The 15524-nt window shown below is 38.6% G+C and overlaps 1 pseudogene; it reads right to left on the bottom strand.

Moving 5' to 3' along the window:
- LOC103561012 (fatty acid desaturase 2-like protein FADS2B) overlaps positions 1–13820 on the bottom strand; it is a 40390-nt pseudogene extending 26570 nt beyond the window's left edge.
- Positions 13821–15524: the final 1704 nt, after the last annotated feature.

Here is a 15524-nt window from a genome sequence, read left to right as displayed (position 1 = left end):
CAGGAAACAATGTTCAACATCAGTAATTATTAGGGTAATACAAATCAAAAGTACAATGAGATATCACCTCACATGGGTCAGAATGGCTATAATTACCAAGACAAAAAGCAACAAATGTTGGAATGGATTTGGAGAAAAGGGAACTTTCATCCAGTGCTGGTGGGAATGCAAACTGGTGCAGCCACTATGGAAAGTAGTGTGGATGTTTCTCAAAATATTAAAAATACAAGTAGCATATGACCCAGCTATCCCACTACTGAGTATTTACCCAAATAACTTGAAATCAACAACACAAAGAGATTTATGCACCCTTATGTTCATTTCAGCACTAACAATAGTAAAGACATGGAAGCAGCCCAAGTGTGCATCGACAGATGAATGGATAAAGAAGATGTGTGTATATATACAGACACACACACACACACACACACAATGGAATACTACTCAGCCATAAAAAATACAAAATTTTCCCATTTGCAGTAACATGGATGGATATTCAAGGTATGATATTAAGTGAAATAAGTCAGACAGAGAAAGACAAATATTGCATGATTTCAATAATATGTAGAAGATAACAAATACAAGGAGAAAGAGAACAGATTAGTGGTTACCAGAAAAGGTGTTTGGAGGTGGGCGAAAGATAAAGGGGCACATATGTATGGTGATGGACAAAAATCAGGCTACTGGGGATGAACACAATGAAGTATATTCATAAATAGATAAATAATAAAGTACACCCAAAATTACACATTGTTATAAAGAGTATGATCTCAATAAAATTAACAGATAGAAGAAGATTGGCACAGATGTTAGCTCAGGGCAAATCTTCATCACACACACACACACACACACACGCACGCGGACACAAAATGTTATGATAATTTTTTTCTCTGGAGGAGAGAAAGATGAGTAGTGATTTGTAAACTGTCCTCAAACTGTTACAGAATTCTGTTAGTTTCTTTTACTGAGTGGGGGTTGGTCAGTAAAGACATGCATAAGTCTAACAGTTGTCTATAAAATCATCAGTATTATTTCAGGTGTCGAGTGATCTCTGGCTAGGCTCTGGGGAACTCTGTTGTCTATATGGACCTGTGTTACTGTAGTTAGTGGTACAGTTTACAAAGCGTTTTCAATGTCATCATCTGTTTATATGTGCACATGGCTCTTGCATAGAAGATGAACAAGACAAATGTAATTCACTTAGATTAGTTCAAAGGATGCCTTTGCCGTGAGCTGCTCAATGGATCTACAGAAACAAGATACAGAGTCTCCAATGACATTAGTGTGTGTCTGCTGGCTGGAGGGGTCCTGGTCCTGTGGACAAGTAGTATGCATATGTGCGTGTGTGTGTAGGTATAATACCAGTGTTCATTTACAAGTTTGCCACATTATACTGGAGAGTCAGTGCAAAGGCTGGAAAGAACTATATCTTAGCTTAATGACTAGAATGGGTTTAAAATCAGGACAGTTGAGAAAGTGACCAGGGTATAAGAAAGAGAGCAGGATTGTTCAGATGTAACAAAGGTGAGAAATTTGAAACAAAAAAGAGAAAGAGTTATGAACATAATTCTAGAAGGCAAAAATTTTATTTCAAAATTTACTGATGCAATTTTTAAAACATCTGCCTTGGAAAAGTCTGGATGGGCTAATCTCTCAAGACCCCATCAACCTTGAAATTCTGATGGCCATCGATAATTATAATGTCATGTCTAGAGTGCCTCTCAGCCTGGTCATCTTTTCCAACTCACTTATTGTATGGAGTAGGGGATCACCAAAGCCCAGAAAAGTGACAGATCTGAAATTTTCAACAAGTCAGTGACAGATCCTGGAGTTAAACTTATGCTTCCTGACCCCCACATGCATGCTCAAACACTAATTTTCTCTATATACATATTTCTGTCTGTATATATATATGTAGACGTATTAAAGAAAATTTATGGTAGACTTTTAGCCCCAGAGTCTAACACTGTTTTAGATTATGAATGATTATCTCATAGCTCTCAGCCACTAGTGGCAATTTATTTTTCATAGAGAAAGTTTATTTGAAAAATAATTGTGCTTTGCATCCTCTTCCCTTTTTAACCTAGGACTACCTGCCCTAAATGATGGGGACATATCTAGAGGTTTATCGACTACTAGTGTCACCACTGAGTTCATGTTATTGACAGTATCTAAAATTTGTTTAGCATTGTCTATGTTCCAGACCCTGTGCTTTTAAGGCCTTTAACTCTTTCAACAATCTCCCAATAACTTTTGTGAGTTTGGTGCTATTGTTGTTGCGATTTTATAGACAGAGAAACAGAACCACAGAGAGGTTTGGTAGCCGACCTAAATGCACACAACTTGTGACTGAGCTGGGTTGTGAGTCCAGGCTGTCCACTCACAGAGCACACTCATCTAAATAAAGAGCTGAGCTTCCTGACACACAGCCTTGTGGGATGAACGGGATGCATGGGGACCTAAGGAGGGAGCCTGAGTGTTCCTCTCAGGGCTGCAGCTAACCAGCTCTGTGACCTCAGATGCCTCCTGTCCCTCTGTGAGCTTGTTTCCTCATTTCTTACAGCAGAAACATAATCTTTATTCTATCTGCCTCACAGTGATATATTATCAGCACTTTGTGAAAATTATTTTACAAGAATTATACAAATGTAAGCTAATTCAAAAAACACATTGTTATAAAATGAAATGTTCAATATTAATAAAAATCCCTTCAAGGTTAATGTAAAACAATCCTAGGGAATTTTTAGTCTTCTAGTGACCCTGTCCTTTGAAAGATAATATATCAGGTAGCTGAAGTGTTAGACAAAGAAAGAGTTGTGCCTTGACTTGGGAATATCTAAGGAATTGGTCCAGAAAGAAGTGACTTGGAGTCCCAGTTCTTTGACACACCAGCCATGGGAATTTCAGAGAGTGATTTATTTGCCCTGAACTATAATTTCTCAAATGTAAAAAGGGTTGTAGATAAGATATTCACATCTTTCATTCAATGGCTATTTATAAAGTTCTCAGTGCATGTCTGATCTTGCACCGATAGATCCTGAAGACAGAGATGAGCAAAATAGACATATTCTCTGCTCTCATGGACCTTTGTTTCACAGCAAACATAGATACAAACGTCAAACAAATAATTACAAGCAGTCACGGGAAAAAATACAGCCGCAATTTGCCTGACATCAAGCAGATGCTTAGAGACCTGCAGTTACTGTTTGGTTGGGAACCAAAAATTCCATTCCTTTGTTTTACAGAGGTTTAAGAGCTCTGAGGGTTTAAGGAAGAGGACATTGTTTTTGATACATGCAGAATCCACTCCTTCATGCTATGGTAGGTCCACCTTGGCATGTTGACTGATTTCTCACAGAAAACGATAAGTTGGCCGTGAAATATACCTTGTCCCCATCCTCTCCATACTCTTGAGTCCTTAGACCTCATTCACATTTTTGTTTCTCTCCTGGCTGGGCTCTCCTGGAGCAAGCTCTCCGATGAGCAGGGGCTTAAGGTACAACTGCACAATGTCAAGCTTCGGGTGTGTGGCTCTGAAGACATCCTGTAAATCAGAGAGGATTGTTAGAGGCTTAAAAGAGACCTGTTTATCCACAAATTAGTCCCCTTCCTTATCTCATCCTCTGCCCAACTTCAGAACCAATACCAGCTCTGTTATAGAGGATTTGTTTCTCACTGCAGGTTGATGCTTCAAGTTTATCAATGTTACCCTTGGAAACCCTCTCTGAAAACCTCATGGTGGAGATCCACCTACTGAATTCACTGCTTCACTAGGCAAGTCCAACGTAGCCAGGTTATCCCTAAGTGTTAAAAGAGATCACTGATCATTTTATTGAGCACCAGAAGAAATTGTTGGCTTCAGTTAATGGGCCACGATGAAACTTCAATGTCCAACATCAGGGTTGGTGTGGAAGTTGCTTACACTATCTGAGGCATGCAGCAACCAAGACTGTCTGTGCAAATCATATCTCCCACCAAAGTCTCCTTCTTGTGTCTTGCTAAAAGCCCAGGGGAATGAGACTCTTGAATTAAGTTCTTTCTGAAGAAAGGTTAAATTTGATGATGGTAGCTTAAAACAAATGCATAAGAGAGCCTAGGAGCAAAGCCGTTGAGCTCTGGGTTGTCCAAAGTAGCACACTCTTGGCTAAGTTTGTTATTGAAGGAGTCTTCTCACTCTTCCTAAAAAGCACCAAGGCAGTCTCTGCAGGGTTTGTGACAGTCAGACACAGAAAGGAGTTGACCAACTATATTTACTATGTCAGGTCCCACATTGGGTAGCAACTTCAAGTACCTATGAGAAGCAGAAGTGGTTCCTATATCCTGCTTATATTTGCAAGTAAGAGATATTCTCTTCCAGCCTAGGAATTTAAATAGTTTTGGGGGAAGGCTGTTTCTCCAAGAGAAAGATGTTAGACTTCTTGCTATTATGGCACTTGGGACAGCAGAGATTAAAAATGAACTATGATCAAGGTTGTGACTTGAGTACGTGGAAGCCATAGATATTATTCTGGAGTGCTGGTGTTTCATAGTACTAAGAAAGTGTACCCTGGAGCAGCCTTCCTACATCTAAATCTGGCTTTGCCACTTACTAGCTGTGTAACGGTGGACAGGTCTCTTGACCTGTCCCTGCTTGTATTTTGTCTTCTCCAACATGGGGGTGATGATAAAAATAACACAGTTCATTAAGTTTTTGTAAGGATTATGTGACCTAATTAGAATCTGATTTGCATACAGTAAATTCTCATTGTATAATAGCTATGTTTCTTATATTTATACCTGTAGTGATAAGAACTCATTACCTATCTTCTCTTCAATACAGAATCCAGAGATTTTATGCCTAAACTTGAAAGCCTAATGGAGAGTGACTTCTGAATTAATGAATATAATGAGTCCTCCATGTTCAAATGGTATGAGAAGAATTATATACAAGCCTATTCATAAGAAGGTGCTCATAGAGTGAATAAGGTTAACTAGAATGGTGAAGTTACCTAAGCCAGATATTCATGTCTGTTTGACTCCTCCAGCCTGTTTACTCATCCATTCCCTCATCATTTATTATAATTTATGTCTCCTAGATATCCTTGGCACTTATCCAATCTTCTCCCTTCCTGTTGCACATGCCTTCCTCAGGCCTTCAACATGTTCCCTGGACTCCTTCTTTCACTTTGAATGACTCTTCTCTTAATTGCCAGGCTGCGCTTTCAGAAAGGCAGTGTCTTCTCGTGCCTTATTTTCACCTATTAGCCCTTTGGTACTTCTCTCTTTACTGCTCTACCTACTTTTCAGTTTGAACCATTGTTCAAAGGAGAATCAGGTTATTTAAGTCATTTTGACAACCCAGAGGAGATGCACTTATAATTTTACTTTCATCAACAGCTTAGAAACCTTGGTGGATTTTGTTGTTATGATTGTGGATGGGGAGCGATGCTGTGCTAGAGAAATGTCATGTGTAGCCAAAGGAGAGGAAGACATGCAGTCAGGATAAAATGCAGACTGCTTAGCTCAGCATCCAAGACACTTCCTCCCTCTCCTCCTTCTCTTTATTCTTCCCCCACCTCTTCCCTCAGTTCATCTTCTCCTTCTCCTTCTCTTCTTTTCATCCTCACGCCATGACAGTCACTGACATTCACTGAGGACGTACTATTTGCTGATATTGTGCTAAGACAAAGTGGTATCCATAAACTTCCTTTTAAAGAAGTGGCTAAGCTGGGATGCCCATTTTGGCTGTGTGCTTACTCATGACACCAATCATATGTGTACTCCACCTTTGTGGAGTTATATTATGTATTTAAAGCAACTGAGGATACTACTTAACTGCTGTAATGTCGCATAAAGTTTTTAAGAGTAATTGTTAATACTGGGTATGAGTTTTAAGTATAATAATTATGTTTTATAATCTGCATACTTAAAAACAGGTTCCGAAATCTTTTTGGAAACTTAAATTTTATAGCTTTACTAAGTTAAGTTAAATAATAACAATTTATTGGGTAGCTAGGTAATTTCCACATAAGATAAAATATTAAAGGTTAACTACTAAGCATATATTTGTCTGCCTTTGGTTTCTTATATCAAAGAGACTAAAAAATGCTTAGTTTTATTGATAAATGTGTTTTATATATGCTGAGAAATTTTCTATGAGAAAACATGTATTTCTAAAATGTCTGTATACAAGGAGAGTAAAATATATGTTTTCAGTAAAAAGATATAAAGAATAGAAATATTTTTGTTTCTTGAGTTGAGAAAGATAAATTTGTCCTAAAGTGCTGGGACAAATTCTGAATGTAAAAAAAGTAACCAAAAGTTTGTAAAAGTAAAACCCTAAAGAGATTTATATATGGTCAAGTTGGCCAGGATTAAAGTATATCCAATTAAGTAAATAAACTTATATGTCAAAAGTAAACCAATACAAAATTAAAACTTGGTTTCCTCTTTCTTAAAACGTTAATTTTCCTAAATTTTTTAACTTTTCTTGATAAAAAGATTATAAAAAGGCTTTTTTTTTGACTATTTTAACTCTGTTTCCCCTTGACTGTTTCTGCTGTCACTTTGAATAGATACCTGAACATGGTTTTACAGTGAACTTTGTTTCCTATCTGAAAAAATGTTTTAAAGCTTTTAATACTTTTGACAAGCTTCCCCCCACATACAAATATTCAAGTTTTCTATAAAAGCTTTCTTTTGACCTGGAACAGGAGGGAAGGTTTCTCTGGGGATTTTCAGAGGGCCCCTGGGACTTCTTGGAGAAATTTGCTCTCTTCCTATAAGAAAAGAATGCTAAACTAATAAGGCTTATTTTGTATGTTAAATTACATGAGAAGCATTGTCAAATGAGTAATGATAAACTTTCTTAAATGGTATTATGTAAATGAATGTTATTGACATAAATATTTTAAAAATTATCTGATCTATTCCGATTGTCAGCTATAATCCTGGTTATTATCTCAAAATGTTATATATCACAGACATGGTCAAATGCCTTTGTCAGTTACCATTTTTGAATGTTTTGTTATTTATGAACAGTGGCTGTTTTACTCTGATGTTTTTGCAAGTACGTTTCATTTTCAGAGAAATTCATGGAAAGGACTCTCACACTCTAGAACACAGGTTTCCAATAAACGTTCAGATTGTAAAACCAAACTGGGTAAAAATTACAGAACTCCAACAGAGAAACTAATGACCTCACAAACTGCCGACAGAAAATTAAGATCAAGAACCAATTACACAGGACAGAATAAACTGATAGGGGTGATTATAATTTTTATGACTTTTTAATTGAGATATTACTGATTTTTAATATTTTGCTTTTTTTTCAGAGTTAAGAAGACCTTTTTCTCTATTCTCTTAAAGAACTATGTCTTGCAGCAATTTATAAACAAAATTGAAACATTTGTCTTTTCCTCCCTATCTGAGTCCCCCAAAATGCAAAGACTTCTGCTAAGCAAGTATTCTTATTCTTATGGCAATATAGTTGTTTGCATAAGTCCAATAAGAATCTGTTCTTCTTTTAACAGGACACAATTGGAAACACTGGTTTTATTACCAAGGCTTTGACTGGAACATCATATTTTAAAAGAACATACAGGCTTGGATATAGCAAGACAGCTTTTGAGGAATGAAGGTTGACATTCTGGAATAAAGCCACTTGGAAATATTGGCCTGGTACTGTGCTTATGGGTTCTGTAACCTGGTAAGGTTGAGCAAAGAATGTCGCTCCCTCTGGCAGGTACAAGGAACCTCAATATTTTGGGGAACCTCACGAGGAGAGGGATTCCCCCAAATCTGTAGGTACTGCAGGCAGAATGTGATAACAAGTCCTTTGCCTGGCTTTCCTTGAGAGACTTTTAAAGTTCAACCTGAGATTCCTTATAAGGTTCCAGCAAAGCAGATTAAAAAGAGCCTATATGATCAATTACTATTCTTGCTGTACTTAGGTAAATAATTATGCCAAATTTATTAAAACTTGACTAATTTTGCGAACCACTTAGTCTTAATTTGGCTATGTCTAGTGAAATTGAGGGTGATTTTAGGGAGGAAGATTATGTTTCAATAGAAACTATAATACATGTTTATAAATATTGAATTTTAATTTTTTCAGTTGTCTTTAAAATTTTTGTTTTACTTCTGTTAACTGGACTGGATCTTGAATTCTTCATCTCCTGAAATATCTGGCTAAAAACCTCCAAACTAACATTTTCAGGGTTTTTTTTTCCCCCATTATTTTCATTTAGAGTCATTGAAAACTAAATCTGCACTTTTTCCTAAAGCCTTACAAACTGAAGCTGGAAGACCCAATATAAACTTAAGAGAGATTCATGTTTACTGCTGTGTAAGCCACTCAGAAAGCTACCTGAGTGTCCGATGACACCATCAGAGACATTTCAAACTGCAAAAGATGCTTTGACCCTGACTTCTAGGAATCTTGATTGGCTGCCCCTGGGCTCAGAAACTGGTTTATAATTTGCCCCAATCATTAACTTTGTTTTTCTCTTTGTGTTTCTCTAGAAAAACTTCTTATTAAATACCTGGTTACTTACTTACATGATACAGGCCTACTTTCAGGAGCCCACCAGCATCAGTGCCTTATTAAAAGACTGGTTCAATGAGATGAAACAACCTATGCCCCATTTCAGCAAGAAGTAGCTAGATTGGTCATCCCCCAAATCCCTCAAGATTGAGGGATGGACAAAAAATAGGGGGGAGTTGATACCGACCCTGATGTCAGTTTCCCCACATTAAACCCAGCATATATGGGGTTAAAACCAAAATACTCATTCCCTGCTTACTCTCTGGCTTCCTGGCTCCAGAATCCACTATCCTCCATGGAGACAGGCACCGTTAAGGACAAGCACCTGGACTATCTCCTCCCACAAAGAGATACGGGCTGGTGGGAAAGCTGCTGACCAGAAAGGTCATGAGTTCCCTCCTCTCTGCAAGTGCCTCAAGGCCAAAGACAGGCCGGTGGGAAAGCTCTGACCAGCAAGGCCATATGCTCCCCATCCCCTACCTAAAACCCCAAATAAAAACCCTTCTTTTTAGCTTTTTGGGGAGTTTGGGATTTCAGCATTAGCTGCCCTCTCTCCTTGCTCAGTGCTGTACAAAAATAAAATTCCTACTTTCTTCCACCACACCCAGTGTCAGAGATTGGCTTGCTGTGCAACGGGTGAACAAACTCACCTTAGGTTCGGTAACATTTGTACACATCCTCTCTTCCCACTGCCCTAGTCTTGCCTCTATTGGCTTTGCTCATTTCAAGCAATTTGGAATTCCAAGCAATTTGGAATTCTCTTTTTTGGAGCTGTACACAGCTCTACCCTCCTTCACAATGCAATCCTCCAGATAGTTGAAATGGACTTTGTTGTATTTCCTCTAAGTTTTTGTCATTCATTCCCTATTACATTGAGCTTTGACTCTCATGAAAAAGAACTTGAGTTTCTCAGTGTCCCTCCTTGAGTGTGGTGTCCAGAGATACGTTTGGGCTGCTCAGCACATAGGATCATAAACCTGCTTTCTTTGTTCCAAACGTGCTGCTCATGGACACACATCACCAGACTGCAAATATCTCTTTCAGGGAGGCTGGAACACACCATTGCTGCATATAAAAATTGCAGCTAATTTGCGTATGGGCTCCTTTACCTCCTTTGCCCTTCCCCACACCTCTTACCCTCTGGTAACTATCTATCTGCTTCCTTATCCGTTGCTGGTGAACATGATGCAGTCTACATGGAAACTGACATATAATAATGTACACCTGAAATTTACACAATTTTATAAGTCAATATTACCTCAATAAAATGACTTAAAGGAAAAGAAAAGTATGCAGCCATATTTATTTAAGAAAACTGCAATTGTTGTGTATATGTTATTATATCCTACTTAAAAAATTGATTAAATTCAAGCATTTCTGAGCAAAAACCAAAAAAAAATATTGTGACTATTTATTTGTATGTATTTCCTGTCATCTAATGCTTCTTGATCCTCATTGTAATGATTACAAAATAGCCCAACATGTGGATATATTGTGATCCATATAATCAGTTCTTGGTCTTATAGGTTGTTTCTGAATTTTCTGAGTTGAGCTATTCCAGGTAGGAAGACCTGGCCTAGGCTCTAGTTTTTGGCACTGAGTCAGTAGCTTTAAATCATGTAGTTTGAAAACAATCAGACAACTCATATGTGCCACAATAGGAGCTGACATGCCAATTTTTTTTTATGAACTTATTTCCCTCAGTATGGTCTTTGGAGAAAATTACAACCCATCTCAGGAGAAGTAAGTAATAATAAAACACAGGAGGGGCATTTTTTGAGTGTTTAAGCTGTGCCAAGCACCAAAAGGATCACTTTATTTTATCTCCACCGATTTTTATAACAATGCTGAGATGAAGGTATTCTTGTTCCCACTTTCCAGAGAAAGGATCCAAGGCTCCAAGAGCTTTAGTAACCTCCTCAGGAGATTCCTAGTGATGGAGCCCAGATGCAAACCAGTACTGTTTCATTCCCAAACCTCTACTCTTTATCCTTAAAAAGGCTGGAAACCTAATAAGGATTTTAGAATGGTGACTACATGAATGAATGAATTAATGACCCTATGGGACAGAGTACTTAGGTATTATGATTCACCTTTGATGAGGATGGACGATTGAAGAATATTTCTGTGTAAATAAGAAAAGGGTACTCGTTCTGGGCAGATGCAGCCATGGGTCCAGGGCTGGCACACAGAGTCCATACTTTGGTCCATATTTGCCTTTCAGGGTGCAACCCGTAAACACCTCAAGTTCTAGAGTAAGCATTGACCTCATGCCCTCTGACTTTATGTTCTGCTCCCTTCACTAGAGAGCACGATGCCTCTCCACCCTTCCAGGACCCCTCTGTTCCCAATCAGATGACAACAAATATAATCAGATTTCTAAGCTGGTATTAAACAGGATGTAAAATTCACAAGCTGAGGTACGGATAGTGGTGATATGAATAATAATAGTTACAATTTAATAAACTTTATTAAGTGTCTGACATTATGCTAATCATTTTATGAGCATTAGTCATATTTACCATAAACCAGTTATAGGGAAGGTCATTGCCATTTTGAAGATTATGGAACTGAGGTTCAGACCCTGTTAATATATTACCCAGGTTCACATAACCGATTCTAAAGCTCAGGGTCCCCATACTCTGAGGAGCCCTGGAGTGTGGTGCTTGTCAGAATTCTCCTGCACCTTCACATTCTTCTTGAGTCACCTTCCTTTGGAGTAGATTGTCTATGAACATTTTTGGCTTTACATTCCTAAAGTCTGAGGTACATTGCTGGCCATGCCCAGAATTTTCATTCTAAAGTTATGAATTCTAAAGTGGCATGGATATTTTTCCCTAAGGTTCCGATGATTTGATTTTATTAATCAATTCCTCCTGTTGACTAGAATTGGATTCAGTATCATGGTCTTTTCCTAAGTTCTGGGAGATGAAAGTCACCACCAAATTACAGATTTATCAGCTGACCTGCCTCAAGATGAATGAGTGTATCAGTTATTTTCATGGTGGTCTGACTTGTGTCACAAAAGCATTATCCACATTATCTCTGAGTTGTGGGAATAATGGGATGGGTTAGACAGGGATCTGTAGTATTTTTTTCTCATTTTATTTTTGTTAATCTTCTTCCTTTATTTTTTTATTTTAGTTTTTAAATTTCCTTTTGGTGAGGAAGATTGGCGTGGAGCTAACATTTGTGCCAATATTCAACTATTTGGTATGTGGGACACTGTCACAGCATGTCTTAATGAGAGGTGTACAGGTCCATGGCTAGAATCCAAAGCTGTGAACCCCTACCACCACAGCAGAGTGTGCCAACTTAGCCACAACACCACTGTGCTGGCCCCTCTCTCTTATTATTTTTGCACAACCGCTTTCCACCTTGATTCTTCTACCCTCAGCTTTCTGGATTCCTACACAGCAAGTATCTTCCTGACACACACAATACTCCTCTCTCTTGCTCCAAGCTCATGCTCCTTTTACCAGGAAAAGGTTGAACTTTGTTTAAGAAATAACAGATCTGACAGAAGTGGTGAGGAACTAGCAAGGTATGTTCATGGAGGAATAAATCTGACTGCAGAATCAAGACAGAAAGCTAGAAGAAGATCCTGGCCAGAGAAAGGAGATGAGAATTGTGGAAAAAAGATGCAGATCCCATCAAAAGACAAAATCTTGCTTACTTTGCAAATTTGCCCAGCGAATACTTAGTCTGTTATTGTTAGCGCAGTACCATTTGCAGAGTAGTGCTTAGTGAATCAGTGTTTCCAATCCTATGCTTTGAAACCAGCTGGAGAATTTATATACTATACTGTGAAAACAAAGGAAATAAAGTAAAAAACTGCCAGGTTTTATATTTCTGCCCAATTACATATTATTTTCAGAGTTTGGGTTATTTATTTGGCTCCTCTAATTCTCTGTTTCTCTATCTGTACAATGTGCAGAATAAAATTCCTAACTGGGATAAAACAAACTTACTTGTAGAATATTGTAAAAGAGATTCCTAAGTGAATTAAGGGTTTGAGAGAGCTCCCTATGAAAGAGTAAATGGAAATTTAATTTGGTAAGGACTCAGCTGTAAAAGGCTCTTTGGTCAAAAACCTACCTAATTCCAAATTTGGCACTATTACTTGCTAGCTGTATGACACATTATTTACCTCTTTGAATATTAATTTTCCCTCTGTAATATGGGATAATATCCACCTTCCTCATGGTGAGGTCAAAGTGAGGTGAATCATTTGAATGTGTCTAGAGTATTCTAGGCATCCAATAAACTTCTAGTTGTTTTTTCCTTAGCCATTTTGGTGGCGGACGGTGATGAGGAGAAGCAGTGAAGAAAAGTAGAAAGACTAGAATTTCAGAAAGATAAAGGTTTTGAATCTGAGATCTGCTGCTGGGTGACCTTGGGCCAGTCACGTAATGTCTCTCATTTCAATTTTTTCATCTGTAAAAGAGCGTTGTATTACCTGTATTACACTGAATCAGCTGCAGGATGCAAGAGAGCTCTAGAAAGTTTAAAAACCTATGTAATTCTAGGTTTTCGTCATTGATGTTAACCTTTTGATGCCTAACAGGTGAACCTCTGTCTTTACTTTAGACACTCCAATTATAAGAGTATGAGAAATTTTTACTTGTGTGTAGACATATTTGTCTGGATTTTAATCACCTATTGGTAAATTTCTTGTTACAAAAAAAGTGACTCCACTTCAAAAGGAAACAAAATGTCAAGAACACAACAAAACTCAGAAGACACAAACATGCTATCCACAACTTCTGAGTCCATCCCCAAACTAGTGCTAGATCTTAAGGCTTAATTTGCACCCAAATTCCTGTTGGATAGGAATCCTGAAAAATTGGTTTTGGGGGAGAGGAGCGATTGTGGTGCCTGCACAGTTCTCGAAGTACTTTTGGGAAGAGAACCAATGTCCTAATCACACAGCAGCTGGAAGACAGAGAGGACAGAACTTTGAGTTCCTTACCATGGCATCGTCCCCGGCATAGTGGTTGAGGACCCAGCGGCCACCTGGATGCCTCTTGGCCCAGCCAGTGACGTCGTAGACCTTGTGATTGATCACCAGCCACTGGTCAGACTCCTGATTGTGTCTCTGGATCTCCTGCCAGCTGTATGTGTTAAGGATTTTTCTGGGTGTGTCACAGCACTTCCCAGTTGCCTCCTGCTTTACAGAAGCCTCGGCTTTCTCATTTCCTACTGGTTTCCAGTTCCCTTGAGGTTTTTCATACAGGTAAGGCTGACTCTTTCCTACAAGTCTCCCATTGCCCTCATATTTCTCCTCAAATTTCATCATCACTGAACCTCTGGGATTTCTGAGTTGACTCTTGAAATTTCTAATCCTCCCCTGTGACTGGAATATTAAAATGACCCTTTTCCTCTCCTCTTATTCCATTGCCATGTTATGCCTACACAGAAAAAATTTCAGCTTAGTTGTCTGCTCACAAACCTGACAGTAAACACTTTCCCGGCCTCTATCTTCTCTATCCTGAATCTTTTCTGCCCTGATGGAGCCTGTGTCCCCTTTTCTCCTGGGAGGTTGGCCCACCTGTCTCTCTTCACTTCTCTCCTTCTTGGCTGATCTCTTAGTAGCATCCTCCTTCTTCATTAAATGTCCCTTAGTATGTATCTGAGGCCAATGGCAGTGGGGCTGAATGTTGTGGTGTGACCCAGGAAGGAGGGGCTAGGCTCGGGTCACATGACTGCCCTGTTAGGTGTCTTGCTGGGTTGGCTTCACCTGCTCTCTGACCTGCATGTGAATGGAGATATTTAGATTTCTTAATTGAACATGTGAGTGTTTCTAATCTTCTTCAAAAACATTTTTTCAAAGACAGGTTTAGGTTTACCCAAAAAGAAAATCAACAGTAAACCAGTTTCTCTCTTTTACTTCCCTTTGAAAGCTGACTAAATCTATCAATATGCCTAAAGAAAATAGCAACTCACATTTGCTAGCACACAGGATGATTTTCACAACCCTTGTCACATGCTGTGTCTGATTGAATTTACACAGTGTTCTTTTCAGGAAGGTGCTATTAGTGTCCCATTTTCCAGGTGAGAAAAGACAGGCTGAAGATCTCAGGTATCTGCCAGAGTCATCCTGCCAGTGAGAAGTAAACGGGGGCATGAATTCAGATTTTCTGATTAAAATCCCAAACTCCTTCCACTCTGTTCTCCAAACCAAGTGTCTAGACATATACATGTAATAACAACTTGATTCAGCGGTTTAGAAAAGAGGCAGAAAGAGACATTCCAGGGTGGTGGTGGAGGTGGGGTTAGGACAAGGGTCTTAATTTTAAGACAACAGGCATCATGAAATAATAGAAAAAGCCCATTTTCATATTTGGGAATCAGTCCCAAGTGAATGAGCAGTAACTCGGGCCAAGATTTATGTACTAAGGGTTTTATTCTAGTGCTATTAATAATTGTTAAAAATCAGGGCCGGCCCAGTGGTGCAGTGGTTAAGCTTGCACATTCCACTTCTCCGCAGCCCAGGGTTCACAGGTTCGGATCCCAGGTGTGGACATGGCACTGCTTGGCAAGCCACGCTGTGGTAGGCATCCCACGTGTAAAGTAGAAGATGGGCACGGATGTTGGCTCAGGCCCAGGCTTCCTCAGCAAAAAGAGGAGGACTGGCAGTAGTTAGCTCAGGGCTACTCTTCCTCAAAAAAAAATAAAATGATAAAATAATTGTTAAAAATCAGTAATGGCCTAGATGTCTAACAATAAAGAACAAGGCTGATTAATTATGCATATATTGAATATTATATAGATATTAAAAACAAAGCTTTAAGAATTTTTAATGGCGTGGATTCATGTTTGAGATACAACCAGTGAAGAAATCATTTGATAAAATGCTATTTACTGAATAGTATATGATTGGAGGGGAAAATGCCAAAATGTTGGCATTAGTTCTCTTTGGACTATAATGTTATTGAAGTTTGTTTCTTATTATTCTCCATGGTATTTTCCAGATTTTCTACAAATGAATACATGCTAT

The sequence above is a fragment of the Equus przewalskii genome, chromosome 11 (genome assembly GCF_037783145.1).
Source record: "Equus przewalskii isolate Varuska chromosome 11, EquPr2, whole genome shotgun sequence".
Classification (NCBI taxonomy): domain Eukaryota; kingdom Metazoa; phylum Chordata; class Mammalia; order Perissodactyla; family Equidae; genus Equus; species Equus przewalskii.
Note: the sequence above shows the minus strand (reverse complement) of the source record. Positions and strands in the feature narration are given on the sequence as shown.